Source organism: Chinchilla lanigera, unplaced genomic scaffold, assembly GCF_000276665.1.
Source record: "Chinchilla lanigera isolate Chin_1 unplaced genomic scaffold, ChiLan1.0 scaffold00027, whole genome shotgun sequence".
Lineage (NCBI taxonomy): Eukaryota > Metazoa > Chordata > Mammalia > Rodentia > Chinchillidae > Chinchilla > Chinchilla lanigera.
Window position 1 is genome coordinate 17,862,166 of NW_004955428.1, and position 17,677 is coordinate 17,879,842.

The 17,677-nt window shown below is 38.3% G+C and overlaps 1 protein-coding gene and 1 long non-coding RNA gene across 2 annotated transcripts in view; one reads left to right on the plus strand and one right to left on the minus strand.

The window, feature by feature from the left end:
* Fgf2 (fibroblast growth factor 2 (basic)) overlaps window positions 1-17,677 on the minus strand; it is a gene marked incomplete at its 5' end in the record, with an annotated part of 54,226 nt that overhangs the window by 21,612 nt on the left and 14,937 nt on the right.
* LOC102012784 lies at window positions 1,401-16,720 on the plus strand. The gene is made up of 5 exons (XR_261304.2): window positions 1,401-1,464; window positions 7,398-7,456; window positions 10,527-11,826; window positions 12,177-12,228; window positions 16,444-16,720. It is a non-coding gene; the product is annotated as an uncharacterized LOC102012784 (long non-coding RNA).

Genomic DNA, 17,677 nt, shown 5'->3' on the forward strand with positions numbered 1-17,677 from the left:
CCAACTGCTGGGGAAATGTTTTTTGAAATGTTTCTAAAAATAAGTTTTCCACAAACTTATAGGAAGCAAACTAGTGGTTGCCAGATATGAGGTTAGAGGAATGAGTATAGTTAGAAAAGAGTAACCTGAAGAGTGCTTGTGACGATGAAAATCTTCTGTTTCTTGCATGTGTCAATGTCAATATCATAGTTGTGACACTGTACTATAGTTCTGCTATAGTGAGGTGAAAACTGGATAAAGGTACAAAGAGTCTGTCTGTATTATTTCTTACAACCTCAAGTGAATGAACCTATAACAATCCCCAAATTTAAATTTAATTTTTAAAAAATCAGCCAACTAGTTCAAAATCTCTACATCTAGTTTAATACTTCGCATTTTAAATCTGTGCATTAATATCTACATAAGTATTTGCGAGCAAGAACCTAAGTACTGTAATATGAAGATCAATTCCTTTAGCTATTAGTTTTACTAATAACTTCAGTTTCCACAGTAAAAAAAACAGAAGAAACTGAGATCCAAGAGGCAGAGCAGCCACCAACCAAATATTTTGCTCCAGTATATTTAGATCTTTTTCTTTCTATTACTCATTGACTGAATATCTAAAGCTAGGTCCTATTCAGGTATCTGAGATAAAGCACTAGGAAGAGCCAGAGTCTCTGCTTTGTAGAGTTTAAAACCTAGTGTAGTTTCTTAAGGACAAATGAGTATTGTGTTGTAATGTACAAAATACAAAACTCAGATGAGAAGTTTTATTTATTTTTATTAGTACATGTTTGTAGTACATGATTACATTCATTACGAGGCACTGGTACTTGTACGTAACACATTCTAATTCTTTTTCGTTTCCTTTCTCCCCCACCTTCCTCCTTCTCCTTCCACTGAGAAGTTTTTGTTAATATCAAATCTTTATAACTTCATGAAATCATTATTTGAAAATTATTTATTCTGACTTATCAAATTCTCAGTCATTCAGAAACTCACGACATAGATATTCAGACACCATGAATTCTCAATTTATGTCATTCTCTATTCTTCACAGCCTGTGAGTACTTTCACTAGAAGACAACAGTACACAGGCAGAGAGAATGGTAAAACTTACATATCACTTTGCTACCTGTTTGCTCCTATATTAATAATTAAGGGGAGGAGATTATTTAAAGGTGACACAAAAAGACTTTTTATACATCAGACAGCTGAATATCTACAGAGTTTTATATTATTAGAAAATTAATTCTAAGGATTTCTCCTGTGACTCCAGACCATTACTTGACATTTCTTATTCTTTGTATTTCAGTGTTTACTGAATAAACAAGCAGGGCACTGACCTCAGTGCAAGCATCTGCATATTTATGAGGTGGTATCTTCTTTCATGGGTCTTACCAAACTAGAGGAGGAAGTAGCAGGTCTCAGGAGAGCTGCTCCATCATCAGAGGAGATCATGGTAGATCTCTGGTCTTTAAGGAGGTCAGTATCTTAATAGTGAACAAACTGTTGGATGTCAGGCTTTTAGTCAGGGTTAGCAATTGCTATGATCTAAAATACTGTCACTGAGAAATAACTGCTGCTATTTATTTCTAAAACTTAGACTTATGATATAAATCAGTTCTTGACAATTCCTTATCAACCCCTTTTATTTGCATCAGAGTAAATGAAGTTGAACATTTTTAGTCAACAGTGAAAATATTTGCACTAAGAGTAGAGTGGCAACCCATAGGAGTAGAAAATTTATGTTTACACAAAAATCTGTACATCAAACATGGATGATTATCATAACTTTATTCATGATTGTCAGAACTTGGAAGCAACCAAGATGTCTTTCAATAGGTACCAGTATAAATAAATCAGGTATACCCATACAATGGAATATATTTAGCACTAAAAAGATATGGATGGGCTATTAAAGAGACATATGGAACCTTAAATGTATGTACGTAAGTGAAAGAATCTATCTACAAAGGCTACATACTGTGTGATTCCAACAATACAACCTTATGGAAAAGGCAACGCTAGGGAAACAATAAAAGAGACCTGTGGGTGGGGGAGGGAGTTATGCTACTACAATGCAGAAACTTATTGTACATTTGTGCAAACCCAAAGAACGTACATCAAGACTGAACCTAACACAAGCTATTGACTTTGTACGGCAATGACATATTAATGCAGGCTTGCTGATTTTAACAAATGTACCACCATAGTGGGATTAATTGATAATGGAGAGGCTGCACTTGTGAGGACAGAAGATACCTTCCTCTTGATGCTGATGTAAACCTAGAACTGCTCTTAAACAATCTTTTTAAATTAATTAATTAAAAAGTGGGTAGCAAATAAAAAGGCCTACAAGTGATCATACAGGTAACATGTAAGACTACAGCAGGTTTCGGATTAAGGCTAAGAGCAGTAATGAATAGTAAGGACAGTGATAAACTATAGAACACATTCCCCAAACTAACACAATGTGCAGTTCTTAGTGTTAGCCAAGTGTTTTAAACTTTATAAATCACAGACTTAACAGATAAGGCGGTGATTGGCATTTACCTTATGGGTCACCTATTTGAAATCTATGTGTTGAAGGCCATTAACATGGCTAGAGTATGCTGAAATCATAAGCAGCTCAGAAAAACATTAGCCTAAAATATAATCTGCTTCAAGTAGGTATTTTTTTGCAACTAACCCAACTTACCCAAGAGATGGAGTACCTCTTGATTCCAGCCATTTCCTGGCAAATCTTTGTTCCTTTTCAAAATATTCTTGGATTATCTGAGAGAGCCTGAGGTTTCTCTCAAAATTAAGTGCCCCATGGAGATAATGCAACCAGCTTGGCTGGCCATGTACCTCCCCTAGGGGTTGAGCGCCAATTAGCTGGGTTGTTTGTGTTCCTGGCACTTCCTTCTGGATTGAAGAGTTCGCATTCATCTACAAAAATCACACAATTCAGGCAGCTCCAGAACAGAAAACAGAGCGGCATGTGTGTGCCCAGGGGAGGAGGAGCTTTGGGGGAAAGGCAAGTGGGGGCACAGGGTGGGGAAGGGAAGCTGCCCAAAATGTTCCAGTTATTTAACTACTCTCTCCCACACAGTTATTCTGTTTGACTGGTAAAATCATTAGGAAAACACCTTTCAAAGCAGACTTAAGACAAGAGAGTTTTATTTGACTCTCATGAAAATAGCCCGGGCAGCACGTCTCTCAATCAATGACGAGCATTACTGCAACCTCCACTCTGGAAAACCACACTTCCAGCCAAGTGCTCAAGGCCCATCTCCAAAACTGAGGAGGCACTCACAAGGAAAGTCCTTCCCCATATCCCCTGCGTGACATAGCTGGGTGGACTTAGTATGAAGCTGGAAACAGCTCCCTTGCCTCAAAGTCTCCAGCAAGAACAGGGCCGCTTCCTTCAACTGTGCTGAGAATCCAAAGGAATGAAACAAGAGCACAGTAAAAAAAGATCAGAGTTCCCCCTGGAGATGCAGCTGCCTGAAAGTGGAAGGTAATAGGTGGACTACTCCAAAGTTGAGTTCTTTAATAAAACACAACACTTGAAACTGCTATTGAAAGCCAGTGAGGAAAGGAAGAGTCTTCTCCAAAAATAGTCACCATTTTCTTACTCAATCTCTATTAGTGATGATGAACACTATCACTAGTTCCATAAAAACACTACCTCCTTGGAATGGGGCTAAATAGCCTTCAAAATAATCTCAGTGAATAAAAATACATACTTAAACTTCCATTAATACCTGTGTATGTCTACCACCATAGAATACTGGTTTTTAAAGTGAAAAGAATGCTATTCTTGCCATGTCCTACCTTTAAAATTATATCTGATCCAGAAGTCTCATAGATCTAAAAAAAAAGGAATGCGAGCTTTTCTTTCCCACATTCCTAATACATTTTATATGCTCCATATGAGAAGAAACAGACACTCTCATTGTCGTTATGGTTAGCCAAGCCTTCCTCATCCCAGCTACAGTCTCAGCACTACAGCACAAGTACTGAGTGCTGGACGTGCATCTATTTTTTAATAAGAGGGACACTCCGTATCCCTTTCTATTTAATACAAGAACCATTCTTCTTTAGATTGAGACTGTACATGTTGTTCACTTTAGTTTAGAAAAGTATGGATTTAATTCAATCTTGTTTATATTCTTCATCCAACAAACATTTATGAAGTACTCAGTGTGTGTTAGATACAGCCTCAGCATATATAGCCTGGTACCATTAGACTTAGCAATAACTCCAAAAAGAGATCACATAGGTTGCCTAACAGGTAAGGCAGGAGCAATGCAGTCAACAAAAGACAGTTTGACTTTGCTTTTACCTGCCTCCTAATTCTCAAAGGTGCACATGGCAACAACAAAAACTCTTTTTTTTATCTTGCCCTCCAGGTTTTTATTCTGTCTCCACCATTACCACTGTGCTCTAAGATATTTACAATATAGATGAACTTAAATTTTCTTATAAGAAATTTCCCTTGTCACTGTGATTCTGGTGGGTGAAATGCAAAAAACAGTAAAAAATAGTTATGTAAACAGAGTAGAGTAATATAAATGAAAGCTTAGGCATAATGCAATCAAACCCATAAACATATTCCAGGTTCTTGAAAAGAAATGCATCAGACTGAAAGTAGTGGGGTTTTGGTTTCTTTTGTTTTTGCTTTTGTTTTTTGAGATAAGGTAGTTCAGCCTGGCCTTGAATTCACTGCAATCCTCCTATCTCAGTGTCTTGCATGTCGGGATTACAGGTGCATGCCACGACACCTGCCTAACACTTAAAGAATTAGTACTGAAAGGTTATCACAGATGTTCATGTGTTAGGTAAAAAGGATGTAGACATTGATAATGGCAGTGAGCGCAGAGAGCAAAGGAAGAAATGCGAGTTTCATAAATTCTGGATTTTGGTTGAAAATAATGAGAAGAGGGAAGGGTATTTAGGATTTCAACTTGGTTAATAATAAAACTGAAATGGAGTAACAGAGAGAAGGTGATAAATGCAGATATCTAGTTTATGGTTCAGAATCAGTTCTGTGTTGATCAATGAGAATAATGAATTGTTCATTTGATTAGAAATGAAATTATCTGATGGAATGACATAACATGAAGATGCTTCCAGACAACAAGGATTTTGAAATTAAATGTAATACTTGTTTTGGTCTTTCCAATGAACTATACCTCCTGATATTTGTACCTATATACCTAACTGCTCCCAAACCATAATGAATTTACTCCTGGTGATGTGGGCTGGATTTAGCCAATGATACATTAGCAATGTTCTGTCATAAAGAAGGAAAACTTGAGTCATTTGTAGGACACTGATGTACATTTAGACCATAATATTAAGTGAAATTAATCAGACACACAACCTCATATGTCCCATAGTTTTTCTTATATGAGAAACACAAAATATAAATAAAGAACAAAATAAAAAGCAGATAATATGAGACAGAAATCTTCTGCAAAAGGGAAGGTAACCAAGAGATGGAGGAAATGGGGAACAAAGAGAAGGGAAGGGGATGAAAAAGAAGACATGCTACATACATATACCAACGCCCCATGAGGAATGTAACCATTGTGTGCTTCAAACCCATACCAATAAGAAACTGAAAAAAAAACCACAAATAGTGGCTTATACACTGGAGCTTATGCACCTGGAATCTTTGTTCTTGAGATCCAACCACTATGTAAAGAAGACCAAGAGGCCACATGGAAAGGAACATTTTAGGCTTCCAGTCTCTGTCAAGGTGCCAGACAGGAACAGGAAGCCATTTTAGATATTCCAGTCAAGTCACCAGCTGACTAACCGACAGAATCATCAAAAATAATAAACTGCTCATTTTAGGACACAGGCTTTTCAGATATGCATTACACATGAACAAAACATTAAACCATCAAGGACAGATGAGATACAAGATGGTAAAGGGGGGATTTAGGGATAATCCACAACAGCAGGACAACTATTTGATCATAGTACCTTAAATACTCTACATGTCTTATCATGTTCATATCTCAGCAATAGCAATACAGTTACTACTATTGCTTGTATCTCTGCTCAGTAACTGAGGAAACTTGTATTTAAGGAAAGTAAGCAATTTACCCAAAAACTAGTAAGAAACAGCAGAGCCATAAACCCAGGTCTCCTTTTTTTTTTTTTTTTGTACAAGGAATCGAACTCAGGACCTTCAGCTTGCCAGGCAGGGGCTGTACCTCTGAACGATATCCCCAGCCCTTAGGTCTACTTTCTTACTGTAGAAATTTAAAAATGAACTGTGAGAATGACCTCAATAGAAGAATGCAAATAAAGAAAGGGCCACTTGATTATAATTTTGCATTTTTTCTCTAATTTTAAGAACAGCTACTCCTAAGTAAAAAAATAAAAAATAAATAAATAAAAAAGAACAGCTACTCCTTCAGCCTAGGTAAGGACTCAATTCTAGTTCCTATTTAGAAATCTAGCTCCCTGTCATTCTACCTTTGTCCTTCAACTTTGATAACTCATATTGGTCAGCTTTCCCACTGCTGGAATAAAGTAATCAACACCCACAATTACAAGAAGAGATTTACTGCAGGTTATGATTTCAGAGGTTTAGTCCATGGTCAACTGGCCCCAAGGCAAGAACGTCATGGGAGAAGCACATAGTGGAACAAAGGTGCTCAATGCATAGCATCAGGGAAGCAGAGCAGAAAAACAGCACCAAAGACAAAGGGGCTAGGAATAAGATATAGTATGTAAGGTAATGGCTCCACCAGCCACACAGACACCCCAGAAGTGTGTTTTATTGATCCCCTAGGTAGCTCCCATTTATCAATTTGACAACTTATCTTAACTCTGACACATTATTACCTCCTACATTTTGGCTAATGGAGTTCAGCCTCACAAGTTTTTCTGATTTAGGATGAAAGAGTTGTTAAATACTTTCTGACCACCTCCAAAGATAGGTGTGATGTGAAGAATTCTTTTTCTGGGCTCATACTCTGCTCATACTCTGCTTTTGACCATCTCTATTTCTAATACTATATGCCCTTTCCAAAAATGGATTCTTTCAACCTCTAGCTGAATTTACATCAAAAATCTTCACAGCTTGGCCCTAAGAAATCAGCTAATCCAAAGTTTTTGATTAAGACTATGGAAATTGGGTCCCAGTTCGCTAAATAGTCGGCCCAAGATCATCAGTGATCTGGCATCAGCAATCAGCAATCTTAATTCTTGTGTAGGGCCAGATTAGAGGGACATAAAAAACTCAGAACAAAACATGGATAACTGACATTGTAAAAACATCACATATATCTGTGGCCGACCACTGTAATATCATCACATGCTTATTGTGTACCATGTGCTTGAAAAAAAGTACCCTACTGTGTCCTTTATGAAAGTGTTACTCACAGGTACTGACCTTATCCCCTTTCCAGAAACAAAGGCTAAGACACTGATTGGCCTAGCCCATCCCACGCAACAAAAGTTTGCCCCTGTAAGTATGAACACATCTCATGCTTGCCAGCCATCCCAAGCGGGATGTCCCACCTTGTAGCTCCACTCTGCTGCTAAAGTATCTTCTCTTCTTTCTCTGTATTTGCCACATGTTAAATAAACTTTCACTTTGCACTATATCAGTCTTCCTTGTTTTCTGCTAAGAGCCTCACTTTTCTATTCTTTATTGAAGTGAGGGCAAGGACCCAAGGAGAGGCCCTACCAGATGCAACACTTATCTATCACTGGATACTGCACCGTACTATCCCTTTGAAACATATCACTCTATCATTTCCTCTTTTGCCATTCATCAAGGAAAAGGCAGTCAAAAATGCTAAAATTGCAGACTGACTAATATCAAAAAGACAAAAAGTAAAAATACTATCAATGATGCAGACGAAACAAAAGCTCTCAATAACTGTTGGTAGAAATGTAAATTAGTACAGCCATCATGGAAAACATTATGAGAATTCTTCCAAACAAGATACAGACCTGCTGTATGATACCTAAATCCCACTACCAGATACATATCCAACGGCTAGAAGATGTGTATGTCAAAGAGACACTTGCACCCCTACATTTACTGTAGCACTACTCAAAATAGTGAAAGTGTGTAATCAACCTATTTATCCATTAGTGGATAAAGAAAATATTTTATATTGCATTTTATGTATTTTATATTTTATGTTGTAAAATATATATTATATATTTTATATTTATATGTGTATGTGTTGTATATATTAGTCTACCACTAAAAAATAAAATCCTGCCTTTTACAGCAACATGGGTGGAACATTAGGTTCAACTAAATAAGTCACACACAGACAAGTACTATATATTTTTAGTAAAATGCAGAAGCTAAAGTTGATCTCATAGAAGTAAACAGTAAAGAGTGGTTAGTATAACCTGGGAGAGGACAGAGAGTAGTTATAAAGGGTGTTCAGTTGGATAAAAGGAAAAACTCTGAATGTTCTATAGCACAGTAAGATAACTAATGTTGACAAAAATCAATTGTACATTTCAAAAATAACTAATACAGATGATTTTGAATGCTCAACAATACAAAGAGATGATAATAAATATTTGAGAGGCTATACCAATTACCCTGATATATCAATACATATACAGAATATGTAATGATCTCATCAGGGTAATTGGTATAGCCTCTCAAATATTTATTATCATCTCTTTGTATTGTACATATACCACAAATATGTACAATTATGTGTCAATTCAACTATTATTTAAAATTTTCTACAAAGTATGCTACAAAGAGAAATAAAAATTGTGTTTTGATCCAAGCAATTGGTTATCTGGGGCTGTGGAGAGGGATAGAGGAATGGCTGAAGACACTAAAAGGTGAGGGGTCTTCTCTTCCCACAACTATCTTCTTATGCTTCTTATGTTTCTTTACAATAAAAGACAGTCAGTCGCTACAGTTTATAAAGTTTTCTTAATGTCGTAAAATAGGTGCACAAGTAGTAAGATAAATAGCTTCTGGCTCCACTACTTATACTTCCATCCCCAGAAAGGAGCCTAAAATCACAACTACTGAATATATTTCCTTCCCCTGTTCCATGAAAACTAGTCATTTTGTTTCCTTTTGCTCCTTTCCTCTTACCAGATTTGGAATTGCCCTGTGAAGACAGCGCCAAGGGTGCCACACAACTCATTACGCAGGAGTTCGACTATGACTGTCTGTTTCCACCTACATCTTTTCTTGCTGGTTTTGGGGTTCGGTTTGGGGGCTTTCTTTCTCTCTTTTTTTCTTTCTTTCTTTGGGGCCTTTCTTTCTTTTTCCTTCTTTCTCTTTTCTACTTTCTATTTCTTTTACCCTCCTTGCTCCCTTGATTTGTTCATTCTTTCTGCTTCCCCCAAAAGATATATGAGACTTTGTCAGAGAGGAAAGAAGTACATCTATAATACTTGAAGGAATCAGGAAAGGTTTTAGGCGTAACAAGTCATTTTGTTTGAGATGCTGTGAACTGAAATATCACAGGGAGGGAAGGGAGTCTGGCCCCTTCAATTAAATTATTCCAAAACCAGATACAAATATGCATATCATTCTGCTGAACTCACACTTTTTACTGTCCTTGTTTCCCCCAAAATTTCTCAAGTACTCTGTCTTCTATCTTTAATGATGATTTGCATATAAAGCAAAGATGATCCAGAATCTAGGCACATTCTTCCACCTCGGCACACAAATCTCCTGATTTGTACTTTCTTTCAGATTGATGTAAAGAACTCTGGGGAACTCTGTGGAAAGACAATTTGCAAATCACCTGTTCCAACACCAATGTTTTTAAAAACATAAAGTGGTTTCCAAACAAAAGGTGTTTTCCTTTACCCACCCCAGACCTCTCCCTCAATGAATTCCAGTTCCAAGCATTTCAGGTCACCACAGGCCAGCGCAGAACCACCAGGAGCCAAGCACAGCGGCCTGGCCTACTCTTCTGACAGCCATTTGCAACAGGACTCAGCCTCTCGCTTTTAGTCCATGAAGTTTTGGATTTCTGCAAACGTTTCTACAACTACTACTTTCCATTATTACATCAAAATTCTTCCTCCTTTAAACTTCATACTCGCTGCATGTGACACACTCCCTTCTTCCTTCTTGATACCATCCACTGACTGCACTGTCACTCACTGAAAACTTTGGAGTTTGGTTCCTCTACATCCTACCCTGAAGGACTTCAAAGTTGACATAGAAGATTACCAACAACTTAGGCTCAAAGATCCTTGCTTTAGTGTCTGAAGCTGCAGCTCAGCAGTAGAGTGCTTGCTTAGCATGTGAAAGGCCCTGGTTCGATCCCCAGCACCACATTAAAAAAAAAAATCTTGCTTTATCAAATCCAGCAACCTGCATCTACCACTCTCATAGTCATGCTGTCATTCCAGTGCTGCTTTACCCTAAACTCCCATATGTGAACCTCATTTTCCTCTGCTGGCTTTACAGTTTACTGATCCTGACTCCATCATTTCTTTACAAGTTCCTTGCCTCTCCAGTTTCACATTCTTGTCAGCTTAACCCTGTGGGGCATCACTCAGTCCTCTTGTTTTTTTCTTTCCAGCACTTCTAATGCCAAGTCATAATTCTGGATCAGTACAGTCATCTGGCTTCTCCAGTCCTGTGCTGCCACTGCTGAACCTACACAACAGAAATGTACCTGGCAATGCCACATGCACCCAGACCGGCAGTATGAGGAATGAGAGGTCTCCAGCCTCAGGAGGCCCCTTTACGTGAGATCAGCAACCAGGAGGATAGTCCTGGTTACCTTCCTCTCCCATTCTCTACAGCAGCCATATAAATGGACACATGCTGTAAAGGCTGGCCAGCCCACAGCCACACCTCTCTCTGATAACTTTCCCTCCTACTTTAAGAAAAAACTGAGTACCACAGACATGAAGTCACTCCAGTGTTCCTACCCTAAAACCATATCCACCCACACTGTGCTCTAAGCTCATCGTTTAGTGGAATATTTGTCTGGTTTTTATAGCAACTGAGCCAACAAACAGAGTTTATCATTTTGTGTCATTTTGCTCTGAAACTGGTACGTATATTTGATGGGGTTGTGGCACAGTCTTTTTGCTTGCAAGTAGCAAAGACCCAACGGACATAAAAATAAACTGTAAAGGACATAAAATAATAATGTCATCAAGGAGATCCAACTGCCCAGGTTGCAGGTCTGGGAGCAGTGTAGTGCTGCTTGGAGGGTAGTGCTAATCACAGCCCAGCTCTCACACAGCAGTGAGGGATGCACCAGACATCCACCTTCCCTTGCTTCTTTCACAGCCCACAGCAGAAGTGCTTCTGCTTATGCTGATATCTCTGCTTCTAGTCAATGGCAATTTTGGTCTACAAGAAAGGAGGATGAAATATGACAGAAGTGGCAGACATTTCCAATCAAAAAATTGATGTTAAAAAAAAACCTTGCAGCCATGCTCTTAGACTGCAGTCTCAGATCCCCTCTGCTGCCACATCCTCAAAATAGAGATCTGAACTCTCATTCAGCTCTGTGTTGAGGGAAGACTAGAGGAGGCTTTGGTGCAGATGGCAGTTGATGGAGACCAGGACAGCAGTAATCGTTTAGTGCTGTGGCCAGAGGTCTCTAATTAGAGCAATAGCAGCCTGAACCATGGCCACATATTAAATATCACGGTGATCTTATTGGGAATGCTTTATTGTTTAGCAAAGTCCTTTTTTCTGGATGAAGTTTTATTATTTTTGTTTTCAGAAAACCAAAAGAAACAAAATTGACCTGTATATCTTCAGGGAAGAAGAAACCAGACTCCATGTCTCCATGGCAAGACCATCCATGGAAGGAGGCGCTCCTTACTGTTAAACAGGAGACCAGAGCAAAACAAAACTTGGTACTGACATAGGCCATTCTAGTGTCCTTGTTAGGAATTCCCTGATCCATTTCCTTGGGGCACCACAGTGAAGGATTTGATTGATTCCAAGTGCTATAACTTGAATCTGGGTTGTCCCCCAAAGACCCATGTGTTAAAGGTGTGGTTCCCAGCCTTGGCGCTTCTGGGAGAAGGTGGAAAAACCTTGAAGAGATGGGCCTGGGAAGGAGAGCTTCGGGTCACTAGGAGCATATCCTTAAAGGAACAGGGGACCTCAGAAGCTTACTCTTCTTTTCTTTCAAACCCTGGCCATGAGGTGAACAGTTTTGCTCTGCCTCACACTCACTGCCATGGTGTGTGTCTTCCAACAGGCCCAAAAGCTATGGACCCATTCAACCATGGACTGAACACTCTAATAAAAGTGTGAGTCAAAATGAACCTTTTCTTTTGTAGTTGATTATCTCAGTATTTGTGATAGCAACAGAAAGCTAACTAAAATGCCTAGCCAGGGCTTATTCACTTCCTCTTGGGACACTGAAGCAGTCTAGGTTTACTTCAAGGAGGGCCTTATAATGTTTAAATTGATATATCAACTTGTATGGGTCATGACATCTACATATTCGATCAGATATCATTTGGATATTTCCATAGAAACTTAAAAATGAGATTTACATTTAAATTGGTGGGCTTTAAGTAAATCAGATTATCTTATCTGACAACTGTGTCATCTGTGGGCAGGCCTCATCCAATCAACTGAGGGCCTCAATTCTTGCTGAATTTTTCAAGCAAGAAGGAATCTGACAGCAGATGGCTTTTGGACTTGAACCACAATAGTATGTCTTCTCTAGATCTCCAGGCTGCCAGTCCTGGACTTGGACTTGCCCATCTCTATAATCACATAAGCCGATTACTTAAAATTAATCTATCTATCTATCTATCTATCTATCTATCTATCTAATCTATCTATTGACTAAGAGATCTCAAATTGATTCTGTTCAAACAGTCCTCCCATTGATTCTATTTCTCTGGGGAAGTCATGCTAATACAAACCCCCTATATATTGAGCTGCTAAGTCATCAGTTGATAAGCCTCTATACAGTCACCAGCCCTGGCAGCATCCCACCACACAGGACCGTCTCCTTTATGCAATTCCAAACTCAGGTGATTTCCAATGAGCACGCCTGCTCATGTACTTTGGTACACAGAGACAGTCCAAAATACACCTGCAGTGCTCTCCCCCAGCCCAGTCTAAGCTTGATCCATCTCTGTCTTCCCATCCAGCCCTCTCCCTCTCCTGAGTCACTGTTCCTCTAGAGTATAAGGAATGTCTCCCAAACACAGTTCCCTTACTTTAGAAAAGGAAAGACATCATGTAGAATATGCCCACATCTAGATTTTGGTTATCCTTTAACCTGTAATGTACGGGAAATTAGAAATAATGGTCTCTTTACTTGCACTAACTCTCACTTCCCAAAGGAAGGTAAAGCAGCTGTGTTAACAATCCTCAAGGCCCTGCTTCTGAGCAGTATATAAGAGGAAAGCAGCCAATCAGCTATTCCCATCTGCCTGAATGATCTCATAAAAGCCCCATGAGATGCTCTTACTCACCTGCTTAGAATCCTTCACTGACTCCCCATCTTCTTGGACAAAGACCAAATTGTAGCTCACAATCTGGTCCCAGCCTGGTGCATTGACCTCACTGTTTACCCTAACCCTACATGCCAGCCATTCTCAACTTCCCACAGTTCCCCAAATATAGCAAACCTGGCACTGCCTCCTTGGCCTCCATGCCCTTACCTGCCCTTGTCTGCCTGGCACTTACTTAACTTCCAACTCTCTCTTCAGTAGTTACTGCCGTTTGAAGCCTCGTCTGACTTCCCCCATTAAAACTTACTGCTCCCACTGCAGTGACCTCACTGTGCCATAGGACACACCACAAGCAAAGCAGGCCTAATGTCTCACTGCCTTCTATTGATTTACATCTTCTTCTTGCTCTGCCAGATAATACTTACCTTAAGAGACAGAGGACTTTCCTTATTTCAATTTTTAATATCTAGTATCCAACACTTTATATAGCAATATAGTAGATACTTGTGGTTAAAACAACAAATCAATGAATATATTATTTTTTTGGAGCAATAACTTATTCTGTCTGAAATATTGTTTAAGGTGAGTTACAAAAGTATTAATGGTCTAATGAGACAAAAACTTTAAAAATGACTTTTAAAGAAGGCCAGCAGAAATTAAGGATTAAAAACTAGTGAAGCCAGTAGTGAAATTATTATACTTGTTAGAAGCAGGCCACGTATTTGGTTTTCTAGTAGGCACTAGACATAACAAGCTTCCCATGGACCATAAGAGAAAAGTAAACTGGTAAGGAAAGCATACCTAGTTCTGACATGATTACCAAAGAGAAATTTCTCCAAAGGAAGCTCAAAGTGAACACTATATAATAAGATAAACAGTAGCTTTAAACATGTCATTTTATAAATATGTATTTTTAATGTACACACATGCTTCCACATATTTTAGGGTACAGTATAATATTTCAATACATATGTATGTAATGATCTGATCAGATAAATGGCTTCTCTGACAGATAAGGTGATGGGTGAAAGATAAGGTAATGGCTTATCACCTCTGACATCTTTCATTTCTTTGTGTTAAGAACGTTCAAAATCCTCTCTTGTAGCTATTTTAAAATATTATCTTAATTAATGTCAACCACAATTAGCCTATAGTGTTGCAGAACATTGGAAGTTATTCCACCTATCCAACTGTACCCCTGTACGCCTAGCCATCCTCTTCCTATCTCTCCTCCTCCACACACTTCCTAGACAAACATTTCTTATAATGCATAGACAGCTAAGTTTCCTAGAGATGTTTCTCACAAAATCACTCATCATAAACTAAAGGCTCACACCATCACACAATTTGGTAAATTCATTTTCACTGTGATGTGATTTAAAGTGGTTCTCCCATGGATGGTCAAATTAATTTAGAAGGCATACTTTAGTGTACCCATACTATTATCTGCTGTCCTTAACATGTTTTGGACCACAGATAACTGTGAAAATCTGCTGGAGCATAATATACTTCTTCCTCAGAAAACAACTTGACACTAGACATGTTGTATCTATCTTCAAGGTAATTGTGGAAACTGGTATATCCATGGACTTTCAGGTTAAAATTCCCAACACGGAGAAAAGATGTACCACATGTCGTTGAGGCAGGCTTCCAAGGACGTTATTTCCCTTGATAGGACTTTTCAAAGGGTCTGCTCTCTCTGGCCTCCAAAGAAAGCAGAACTGTGTGTTTCAAATGTCAGCCATGGTGAGCATTAGCCTCCTTCTAGAAAAAACAGGAGCACCAACAGGAACATTCACTCATTTCTGGAGGTGACACACCTGTGCACAAGGCCAAGATTCTCCACAAGTCCACAACATAAAAGCCCTACATCTGTGCATCATTAAGCATGGCCAAAAATAATTCAGGTCTAGAAAACATTCAAAGCAGGCATAACCAAACATATCCCAACAATTTGTTTTTTTTAAATCTCATTAAAACACTCAGAAAATATCTAACCTTAAGTGATATCACTTTCTGGAGTGCTTTCCTAGAAAAACTAGGTGAGCTGCAAAACATGTATGTAAATAACTGCTACAGGAAATATCAGCTACTCTGCTATCAAAACAATTAGATGAAAGGTTTAGCAAAAAATCTAACTTTGATAATAACCTAAAACATGATTTTTTGGTGCTTATTAGATAATGGGATCAGTTGCATATTAAAAATATTTTTAGATCATGGTGATAAATATACACCACTATTTTTCTTTAATGTTTTACCTTTTGGGGGAAAGCATACTTCTAGCTTAGTAAGTTAGATCATTAATAAATATTATTTTAAAATGAGAGACCAGCTTGAAGATAATTCCTGTCCATAGACTCAAAGTTACTGAGTTGTTACTGAGAAATATCAGTAACCAATGTTACACAGTTTCTGACATAGGTATCAGAAAATTGGAATTACATTTAATAGCAAAGCACAGCAGAAATGCCATGACTAAGAAGTGTTCCTTCTTCATGAAAAATAATGGCCTGAGACAGGTGTCAGCAAACTCCCTGCCAAGATCTAGACAATAAATATTTCAGGCTTTGAGGATTAAGTGCCATTTCAATGTGAAAGCAGCTACAGGTAACATCTGAACAAATAAGGATAGCTGTGTTCCAGTATAACTTTATTTACAGAACAAGCTGTCAGCAGGATTTAGACATTGGGCTTGGGCCTAAAAAGCTCAAATGTGAAAAACTCTCTTGAAGAAAATGTACTTCTTTTTAAAAAAGTTGCTATGAGAAATTGAGCCAAATATGCCACTGAAATCAACATATTAAGCCTATGTATGTTACTTCTCTTTCGTTGCGGTATCCTAATTACTACTTGCTCTGTTATTTTCTTTCGTTTGTTTTCTCAAGTATTTTGGGTTTTTAAAATTTTTCTTCCCAGAACTCATCTTAAGCTTACTATTTGTTTCCGTAAAGCACATTTATAACACATTTACAAATATCTGACAGGTTTTGATACCCATAGTAACCAGCCATCTGCTGATAACTTTTCTATTATTTCTGATTATTATAGACTCTCCGTCCATTAGCTCTTGGGGCAAATCGTGCACTAAAGGACTCGATTTGTTTCAATTCCACAATGTTTTCCCGAGAACAGTAACATCAGAGCTGCTCTTCTGAAAAGAACAATGAGGTAACTAAATAATTAGCCTAGCAAAGAATAATGTTCAACTGATTAAACTGTGTTATGAGCTCAACTGTGTCTCCTCCAAAGTGGAAGCCCTAACCTGCACACCTCAGCATAGGAGCACACTTAGAAACTAGATCTCTAAAGATGTGACTGAGTTAAAAAGGGCTTCTAGGGCTGCCCTAATCTAGTCTGACTGGTAGAAAGAGGAAATCTGTTCTTACAAAGAGATGCCACTGACCTGCACACAGTGGAAAAACCGTGTGACAAGGCAGCAAGAGGGTAGCCACCTACCCTACAGGCCAAGGAGAGGCCTCAGAGGAAGCTAAACTTGCCAACACCTTGATTGTGGACTTCCAAGCCACCAGAATTTGAGAAAACGAACGTCTGCTGTGAAAGTCACCCAGTCTGTGGTATTTTGCTATGGTACCCTAGCAAACTAATAGAGATGAAATTGGCTAGAAGGAAGTAGCAATGTAGTCTGGGCTGTGGTAAAAATACAGCAACCTGAACGAGTGAGAAGATACCACAGAGGAGAAATCAACAGTGCTGGAGCAGGGAAGTGGGGACTGGGGAAAATGGCAGAGTAGACACATTTATACCAAGTAATGGGCCTCTTTATCAAAGAAGATGCCAATAGATTATGAATACAGGGGAGTCAAAAAATCAACAGGTGATTTCAAGCAGAGAGGAGTTTACTTTTAGACATATTTCTGGATGTGTGTTGCTAACCAGTTTCTTAACATCTGTTCATCAATCTTGGTTGCTATTTTTTCATAGAATAGACTCTTGAAATTTACTGAATGACTGGTATCACTTTGTGAAGAAGATAAAAACTAAACCCAAGTATATTTGCTTTTAAATGTATTTTCTGGTTGTTTTTAACTCTTAGGTCACATGCCCTTAACTTCTAAGATATTTCTAATTTCCTTGAAAGGGCATAAATGTGCTTTTAGAATATCTTTTTAGTTAATTCTCTTTGCATTTTCTGCATACCATAGCTTATTTTGAGTTTTAATCTTCTAGACTCTGACTTCAAGGTTCATTCCATTCTTATGTAATATTTATTGCTAAGCTCTACTCTTTCTATTTTTGTATATTCTATTTTAAAATCATGAGT